This window comes from Cibotium barometz, chromosome 7 (genome assembly GCF_041138505.1).
Source record: "Cibotium barometz isolate CiBa-2024 chromosome 7, ASM4113850v1, whole genome shotgun sequence".
NCBI classification, from domain to species: domain Eukaryota; kingdom Viridiplantae; phylum Streptophyta; class Polypodiopsida; order Cyatheales; family Cibotiaceae; genus Cibotium; species Cibotium barometz.
The window spans coordinates 24,027,790-24,038,477 of NC_141052.1; positions in this window are offsets into that span (position 1 = coordinate 24,027,790).

Genomic DNA, 10,688 nt, shown 5'->3' on the forward strand with positions numbered 1-10,688 from the left:
ATCATCCAAAAAGACCCTTATAAACTTTCCCAAGTAAGGTGCAAAATACCTGACTCCTGAAGCGTTGAAAATTTGCTGGTGCATTGGTCAAGCCAAATGGCATCACCCTATAGGCATACACTCCCCAAGGGGTGATAAATGAGGCTTTCCTTTGATCTTCTTCACAAATCCAGATTAGAAAGTATCCAGAGTATCCATCACACACTGAATACAACTCATAACCTGCAACTTGATCCAAAATCTCATCTTGAAAGGGTAGAGGATAATAATCCCTCTTTGGGCATGCATTCAAAGGCCGAAAGTCCACATACACACACTCCATTTTCCACCCTTTTTGGGAGTGACTACAACTGGGAAAATCCACTCTGAATTCTCTATTGGAAAAATAAATCTAGCTTCAAGCAAATTAGCTACCTCATTTTTAAGCACCTCCGCTTGCACTACACCCAAACGCCTTAGCCGCTATACCAGTGGCTTACTTTGGGGCTTGAGATCAATCTTGTGCTCTAGGGTAACTTGGCGTACTTGTGAACAGCTGTTTACAAAAAGGTTAGGAAATCCATCCAACATTTTTCAGTAATTCTCCTTTTTGAGTAATTGCTATGGACTCATTAAGAAGAAGTTCATTCTGTTGGAGAAGACTAATGAGGTTCACATCTCCTTTCTTGAACATGGTTGAAGAGGCTTCCCCTTCCAAGGTTCCATTGTCTTCAGCATCCCCTCGATCCCTTCCTAGAGAAATACCAAATGCAACTGAGATGGAATCCTTGGAGCTACCACTTGTCTCCTCTTCATCGAATGACTTTTACTCTGAACTTTTGGAAGTTGAAGGTTCACCACTTTCTTGCAACGACTCTTGATGTTGTAGTGGACCTTCTTATTCTCACCTTGTAGAATAAGATCACCTGTCTCCCACTTTTGAATTGCCTTCACTCGGCGAAGCCATGGCCTACCCAATATCAATAGGTAAGCCCTAGCATCACGGTTTGTAGGAATGACCTGGAAAGTTGTAGGCACAAAAATACCACATACATCCACTCCCAAATTACTGAGACAATTCCTAAGGTTTTCTTCCTAGTATTATCAGCAAGTTTGATACGATAGGGAGAGTTAGTAGAAGACAACTTTAAATCGGCATCTTTCATTATTTTTTCACTCATGACATTAATTGATGCACCTCCATCAATGTATCCATTAGAAATTATTTGCCCCTCAATGATGACATCAATCACAGGCACATCATCTCCTACATTAATATCCACCTTTTGAGCCATAGGAGTCCCATTATCCCTCTTCTTCTTTTTCTTAGATTCCCTTGTGCTAGCCAGCTTACCCCATTCCTTTCTGAGCTTTGGAGAGAGTGCCAAAAGCTGCCCAAATGTGATTTGTGCCGTTTTCTCCCTAAGATCTGTTAAGAGGTCATAACTAAGAGATCCTTGTCCAAGAGAAAAGTTAGATTGTCCAATTTTTCTCTAGACGACTTCTTCTTCTTATTTTTCTCCTCTTCTTTAGATTTATCTTCTTCTTCTCCTTCTTCTTGGCTCTTAGTTTTACGACCCCTTTTGCCATTAATGGCATCAATGTTTCCTCTTCTTCTTCTAAGCATGTTTCCTCTAAAAGTGCTAAACTTTTATCCTCTCTTTTCCTCAATTTTGGACACTCAGTGCGATAGTGTCCCTTCTCTTGACATTCATAGCATGTGACACTACTTCTATCCCTAGGTTTATCCTCAACTCGTGGAACCCTAGGTGGCATTGCGTTGACTAAGTGTAACTTCAAATCAGCAAATTCTCATAAGTTGTGCAATGTTATGATCCCAGGATGGAGCTTGTACCTGAGATGTTGAGGCTATCTCTACTCGTGGTGGGGTCGGCACACACTCGAAGAAGATTGGAATGTAGACTCAATATGAAGAGTGGCCTCCTCCTTCAAAGCAATACGACTAGCCTCTTTAAAATTAGTGAGATCTTTGCTAACAACTTTTCCATGCAAGCGGGGATCCAAAGCCATGATAAACTTGCTCATCTTAAGGTGCTTCATTGCTCATCTTAAGGTGCTCCATTGCTAAAGAACTCTTTGAATCTCCCATAGAAGGTGAAAAAGAAGAAGCAATAACATGTAAAGCAGCTTGTTGATATTTGATGAACAAGGCTTCATACCTCACTACTCTCCTTCCTTTTGGAAAATCTGATCCAATTGCAATAGTAAAGCATTTGGTGACTCCACTGTCCCAAATCTCTCCTTCATTGCTTTCCAATTGTCCCAAATCTCTCCTTCATTGCTTTGGTCAACCTTTCTAATTCATTCTTGGACTCCTTTGGCAAAGCCTCATGCCAAAGTTAAGGCCACACCCTCCAAGAAATCTGGTAGTATTTCTGCCCTCTACTTCATAGACCAACCCGCCGTCAAGCGGCATGCTTGGTTAAACTCTCGGAGATAACTCCCCGGGTCTTCTCTTTCCGATCCTTGGAACACCGGAATGTGAACATCTTGCACCAAAAGATGAGTAGCAACAAGGAAAATTTACTTATTTCAAAATTACTTTTCTTTAATCATGCGGGACCTTGAGGTTAAAATAGAATAATTCTAAGTAAAACCTGCCCGTCGTCTCCACAAAATGCATCTAATGCTCAAAACCCACCAAGGTCAAACATTTGGTGTGGGAAAGTGCCATGGTTATGGCCATTTAGTAATCGAGTGTCTAAAAACATCCAGGATTACTCTAGACTAACCCTAAACTTTTTTTTATAATTATTGTTTGAGGAATAATCACACAAAGGATCAATACTTATTAAGTGCAACCATAACAACAATGGAAAAGTGTAGGGATTATAAAATAACTATAATTTTATGGATCAATTAAATGTGACACATACAATAGAACCACCACCACAACCATTTATTCAATAAGCTTGACCTACAGGCTAACCTCTAATACCAAGAATGAATTATCCTAGGAATAGTGGAAATATACATAGAGGATCTCCTTTTAGGAGGAACTTTGGGAGTCTTGAAAAAAGTGGAATTGGTGGCAATTAGGCTGATAGGCTTGCTTATATGCTACCATTATTAGTAAGAAGGACACATCGCAGCTTATTGCCCTTAAAAAATGAAGCATCAAATGTTCACTCCTCTCTATAGGAAGTGGGGGTTATTATGAACAAGATTGTCCATTAAAAGGATAAATCTTCCATCAATGATAAGGGAAATCAGGTGGTTAGTGAAGGGCCTAGTTCTTTAGCCAATCTTGTAGAAATAGAAAGTGAGGACCCAAGAAAACAATCAAATCAAATTTATGCCTTGAAAAGTGTCCTTTATGAAAGAACCTATGATTGGTGTAGTGACTCGTTCACAAGTGAATTATGAAGGAGTGAAGATGAACTCACCCAAATTAGTTGAGAAAGTGATACCCAAAATGAAGATAGTAAGTGTGGGGGAGAATGCTAGCCCCATGAGGTCAAACTTATTGAGTCATATTCTCAAGGAAAATCTTCGGAACATCCACATATGGATGGCGACTTTTCCAAGATGTTTAGTCACCATAAAGAAAACCCACAAATTAAGATGGGGATAGCACCTTTTCCAAGATGTCTAGTTCATAAAGAAGAGAAAAATGGGAAGGAAGGTGGCATGCCTATAGAGAATGGTTGTTTAATTTATAGACTAAATTGGAGATTGTTTCCTTGGCCATAAAATTAAGATAACTATAGAGAGGTTGACCCTACTTGTAGGAGGTAACTTAATAAAAAATAGTGAGAAGAAGAATATGTACAGTTAGAGTATCCATTGGTGGATTAAAAACAAAGCTAAGGGAAGCAAAAGATGTGTGCATAGTTAATTTTTTCCTAGATCTAGAAGCTCCTATGATATATGTGCATGTTGGTAATCTTTGTAATCCTGGGAGTGGCTATCAATCTAATGACAGAGAAGACCTTGGAAGAGTTAGGATTTTTGGATTTTTGGATCTAAATCCTTTAATCCTAACTCTTCCATAGTCTTCTTTGCAATCCTAGGAGTGGCTACTATCAATCTAATGGCAAAGAAGACTATTGAGAAGTTAGGATTCAAGGATTTTTGGCTCTAAATCCTTTAATCTAGCTCTTCCATAGTCTTCTTTGTCATTAGATTAATAGTTTCTCCTAGGATTACAAAGATTGCCAACATGCACATCTATAGGAGCTACTGGATCTAGAAAAAGATCAGCTATGCGTACATCTTTTGCTTCCCTTGGCTTTGTTTTTAATCCATCAGTGGTGGCCACTCTAACTATACATATTCGTTTTCTCTAATTTTTGATGAAATTACCTCCTATAAATAGGGGAAATCTCTAATAGTTGTCTTAAGTTTATGGTGGACAAGGAAACATTCTCCAATTTAGTCCATAAATCAAGCAACCTGTTCTCTGGCCTACCACTTTCTTTCCCATTTTTCTCTCCTTTATGTACTGAATGGCCTAGGAAAAGGTGCTATCCCTTCTTGCTCATTTTTCTCTCTTAGATGGACTAGAATTGGTGCTATCCCTATCTTAATTTATGGATTTTCTAATGGGATGGGTAAAATTGGGTGTTTTAAAGATTTCCCTTGAGACTCTGACTCCTTGTGGCCTAATATTCTCCCTCACATTTGATTTCTTAGTTTTGGGTATCATGTTCTGAGTCAATTGGGTGAGTCCATCTCCACTCCTTCATGATTCAATTGTGAACGAGTCATTACACTAATCATAGATTCTTTCTCAAAGGACACTTTTCAAGGTATAAATTTTGATTTTATTATTTTCTTGGGGTCCTCACCTTCTATTTCTATAAGATTAGATGAAGAACGAGGCCCTTCACTAACGACCTATTTGCCCTTATCATTAATAGAAGATTTATCCTTTAATGGAAAATCTTGTTCATAACGATCCTCTCCACTACACTTTCTAAAGAGAGGAGTAAATGTTTGATTCTTCATTTTGTTAGGGCAATAAGTGGCGATATGACAATAGTACCAAATAATCGGGTCTGCCTGATTGCCACCCATTCCACTATTTTCAAGACTCTCAAAGTTCCTCCTAAAAGGAGATCCTCTCTGTGTATTTTCACTATTCCCAGGATAGGTCGTTCTTGGTATTGGAGGAGGTCGACCTTGTGTAGGTAAACCTTGTTGCATAAATGGTTATGGTGGTGGTCCTACTTCATGTGTCACATTTGATTGATCCATAAATTTATAATTAGTTTACAATCCCTGTGCTTGCTGCCGTTGTTGATGGTTGTGCTTAATGAAGCATTAAAATTTTGTGTGATTATTCCTCAAACAATAATTACAAAATAGAGTTTAGGTTGGTCTAGAGAAATCCTAGATATTGTTAGAAATTTCATTGCTAAATGGCCATATCCATGGCACTTCCCACACCAAATGTTTGACCTTGGTGGGTTTAGGTTGGTCTAGAGAAATCCTAGATATTGTTAGAAATTTTGTTGCTAAATGGGCATATCCATGGCACTTCCCACACCAAAGGTCTGACCTTGGTGGGTTTTGAGCATAAGATACATTTTGTGGTGCTACATCACATACACCTTTTTCTTGTGGTGGACGTATCACATTTAGAATTTCTTCTTTTAATTTCCCTAATGAGTTTTCCACTATCTCAGGACTTGAGCTTCACTCAATGGTGCTTGAGGATACCCATTTAAACCATACAAGCTTATGATGATATAAGGATTATATGAAACATAACTACACTCAATGGTGCTTGAGGATACCCATTTAAACCATACAAGCTTATGATGATATAAGGATTATATGAAACATAACTAGATGGGTTAGGACCTATCATGTCTGATCCTTGCCCATTCGTCGTTCCAGGCACGGTGGGCACATAATGATGGGCACACGATAAGATTGTTGGTGACTCTACTGGCTTTGCTTATGTAGTATATAAAGGTTGTGGAAGCCTAGGATCTTGTAGCAACTCTTGTTGCATTTGTTGACTTAATTGCACATCTTTCTAATATCTAGCTTCTTATTTTACATCTCCTATCATAAGAGGGTGTCTTAGGCTTACATGCATTTGAGCTTTTATGTGAAGAGGTCCATCAATAAATTGACACTTTTGTGTCTCCTCATAGGATACATCTTCTCAGAGAACATGTCAACAAAGCGTTGGTAATACTTTGTTTTACCCAAAATCCTCTTTACCTCCCTTACATTGGTAGGTGGTGGGAGGGCCACAATTGCCTACACCTTCTCAGGACCCATCTCTATGCCTTCTTCTAAGATAACATGTCCCAAGAGAACCACCTTCCTTCGTGCCAAGCGGTATTTTCCAGGATTAAGACACCCTTTTGCATCATCAATACTTGCAAGGCCAACCTCAACTTTTCCAAGTGATCCATGCGGCTTGAATAAATGCAAAAGTCATCCAAAAAGACCCTTATAAACTTTCCAAAGTAAGGTGCAAAATACCTGACTTCTGAAGCGTTGAAAAGTTGCTGGTGCATTGGTCAAGCCAAATTGCATCACCCTATAGGCATACACTCCCCAAGGGGTGATAAATGAGGCTTTTCTTTGATCTTATTCACAAATCCAAATTTGAAAGTATCGAGAGTATCCATCACACACTGAATACAACTCATGACCTGCAACTTGATCCAAAATCTCATCTTGAAAGGGTAGAGGATAATAATCCCTCGTTGGGCATGCATTCAAAGGCTGAAAGTCCACACACACACACACACACTCCATTTTCAACCCTTTTTGGGAGTGACTACAACTGGGGAAATCCACTCTCAATTCTCTACTGGAAAAATAAATCTAGCTTCAAGCAAATTAGCTACCTTATTCTTAAGCACCTTTGCTTGCACTACTCCCAAACGCGTTAGCCGCTGTACCACTGGCTTACTTTGGGGCTTGAGATCAATCTTGTGCTCTACTAGGGTAACTTGGCGTACTTGTGAACAGCTGTTTACAAAAAGGTTAGGAAATCCATCCAACATTTTTCAGTAATTCTCCCTTTTCAGTACATGCTATGGACTCATCAAGAAGAAGTTCATTCTGTTGGAGAAGACTAATGAGGTCCACATCTCCTTTCTTGAACATGGTTGAAGAGGCTTCCCCTTCCAAGGCTCCATTGTCTTCAGCATCCCCTCGATCCCTTCCTAGAGAAATACCAAATGCAACTCCCTTCACCTCCCCTTCTGAGATGGAATCCTTGGAGCTACCACTTGTCTCCTCTTCATCGGATGACTCTCACTCTGAACTTTTGGAAGTTTAAGGTCCACCTCTTACCACTTTTTTGCGAGACAACTCTTGATGCTGTAGTGGACCTTCTTATTCTCACCTTGTAGAATAAGATCACCTGTCTCCCACTTTTGAATTGCCTTCACTTGGGAAAAGCCATGGCCTACCCAATATCAATGGGTAAGCCCTAGCATCACGCTTTGTAGGAATGACCTGGAAAGTTGTAGGCACAAAAATACCACATACATCCACTCCCAAATTCCTGACAATTCCTAAGGTTTTCACCCTAGTATTATCAGCAAGTTTGATGCGATAGGGAGAGTTAGTAGAAGACAACTTTAAATCGGCATCTTTCATTGTTTTTTCACTCATGACATTAATTGATGCACCTCCATCAATGTATGCATTAGAAATTATTTGCCCCTCAATGATGACATCAATCTCACAGGCACATCATCTCCTATATTAATATCCACCTTTTGAGCCATAGGAGTCCCATTATCCCTCTTCTTCTTTTTCTTAGATTCCCTTGTGCTAGCCAGCTTACCCCATTCCTTTCTGAGCTTTGGAGAGAGTGCCAAAAGCTGCCCAAATGTGATTTGTGCCGTTTTCTCCCTAAGATCTGTTAAGAGGTCATAACTAAGAGATTCTTGTCCAAGAGAAAAGTCAAATTGTCCACTTTTTCTCCTAGATGTCTTCTTCTTTTTACTATTTTTCTCCTCTTCTTTAGATTTATCTTCTTCTTCTTCTTCTTCTTGGCTCCTAGTTTTACGACCCCTTTTGCCATTAATGGCATCAATGTTTCCTCTTCTTCTTCTAAGCATGTTTCCTCTAAAAGTGCTTAACTTTTATCCTCTCTTTTCCTCAATTTTGGACACTCAGTGCAATAATGCCCCTTCTCTTGACATTCATAGCATGTGACACTACTTCTATCCCTAGGTTTATCCTCAACTCGTGGAACCCTAGGTGGCCTTGTGTTGACTAAGTGTAACTTCAAATCAGCAAATTCTACCATAAGTTGTGCAATGTTATGATCCAAGGATGGAGCTTGTACCTGAGATGTTGAGGCTATCTCTACTCGTGGTGGGATCGGCACACTCGAAAAAGATTGGAATGTAGACTCAATATGAAGAGTGGCCTCCTTCTTCAAAAGCAATACGATGAGCCTCTTTAAAATTAGTGGGATCTTTGCTAACAACTTTTCCATGCAAGTGGGGATCCAAAGCCATGATAAACTTGCTCATCTTAAGGTGCTCCATTGCTAAAGAACTCTTTGAATCTCCCATAGAAGGTGAAAAAGAAGAAGCAACAACATATAAAGTAACTTGTTGATATTTGATGAACAAGGCTTCATACCTCACTACTCTCCTTCCTTTTGAAAAATCTGATCCAATGGCAATAGTAAAGTATTTGGTGACTCCACTGTCCCAAATCTCTCCTTCATTGCTTTGGTCAACCTTTCCCAATCATTCTTGGACTCCTCTGGACTCCTCTGGCAAAGCCTCATGCCAAAGCTAAGGCCACACCCTCCAAGAAATCTGGAAGTATTTCTGCCCTCTCCTTCATAGACCAACCCGTCAAGCGGCATGCTTGGTTAAACTCTCGGAGATAACTCCCCGGGTCTTCTCTTTCCGATCCTTGGAACACCGGAATGTTGAACATCTTGCTTCAAAAGATTAGCAACAAGGAAAATTTACTTATTTCAAAATTACTTTTCTTTAATCATGCGGGACCTTGAGGTTAAAATAGAATAATTCTAAGTAAAACCTGCCTGTCGTCTCCACAAAATGCATCTAATGCTCAAAACCCACCAAGGTCAAACATTTGGTGTGGGAAAGTGCCATGGTTATGACCATTTAGTAATCGAGTGTCTAAAAACATCCAGCATTACTCTAGACTAACCCTAAACTTTATTTTATAATAATTATTGTTTGAGCAATAATCACACAAAGGATCAATACTCATTAAGTGCAACCATAACAACAATGGCAAAGTGTAGGGATTATAAAATAACTATAATTTTATGGATCAATTAAATGTGACACATAAAATAGAACCACCACCACAACCATTTATTCAATAAGCTTGACCTACAGGCTAACCTCCAATACCAATAATGAATTATCCTAGGAATAGTGGAAATATACATAGAGGATCTCCTTTTAGGAGGAACTTTAGGAGCCCTGAAAAAAGTGGAATTGGTGGCAATTAGGCTGATAGGCCCGCTTATATGCTACCATTATTAGAAAGAAGGACACATCGCAGCTTATTGCCCTTAAAAAATGAAGCATCAAATGTTCACTCCTCTCTATAGGAAGTGGGGGTTATTATGAACAAGATTGTCCATAAGGAGATAAACTCAAATCACAACCAAGTATGCACTTTGCCTTCTAAAATGAACATCAGAAAACCTAGTAGTTGTTCCCTGTACACTTCCTCCTTGAGATATCCATTCAAAAAAATTGACTTCAAATCCATCTGCATCACTAAGTAGCCAAATCTAGTACTATGCAAATGGTGGTCAATCTAGCACCACCAATCTAGCCAAAGCTAGAATTGTGCAAATGGTGTGTGTAAATGGTGGTCAATTGGGGCAAGTGTCTCTCAAATCCCTCAAACTATGCAAAACCCTTTGCCACAAGCCATGTCTTATACTTCTATAACCACTTTTGGTGCCAATATCTTGTGTTTCTCTAAATGATCCACAAGATCTCAATTACAATTTCTCATAATGGAGTCACTAATTTGGTCAATCTAGCCAAAGCTAGTACTGTGAAAATGGTGTGTGTAAATGGTGGCCAATCGGGTCAAGTATCTCTCAAATGCCTCAAACTGTGAAAAACCCTTTTCCACAAGCCATGACTTATACTTCTCTAAAGATTCATCATATCTATATTTGGCCTTATAAACCCACTTGTTGGTGTGCCAATATCTTGTGTTTCTCTAAATGATCCACAAGATATCAAGTATGATTTCTCATAATGGAGTCACCATGGCTACCTCCCAATTTAGATGTACATATGCTTCCTATAAACTTGATGTTCATATGCTTCCTATAAACTTGATGTTCATATGCTTCCTATAAACTTGATGGCTCCCAATTTACATGAATATATGCCTCCCACAAACTTGATGGCTCATGCAATTTCATTATCTCATTTGTAAGTGCCAAGTGGAGAAATGTTCACCTGAGTCCTTTTTCTCCTCTATTCTCTTTGATTTGGGGAACAATTACTAGCTCATCCATGTAGAGCCAGGGGGTTGTGTTGACAAAAAGATATTTACTCACTTTGGATATGGTATATTGCCCCATGTATCAATAGGTCTATCAAGGCTTCATCTTTATATTGATGGGGATGAAGATGATGGCAAGCAACTTTGAATGTATTGGTACCTTTTTGGGCTATTAGAGTGGTGATCTTTAATGGGGCTCAAATCGGACTAGTGCTTCTTCCCTTATCATATGGGTA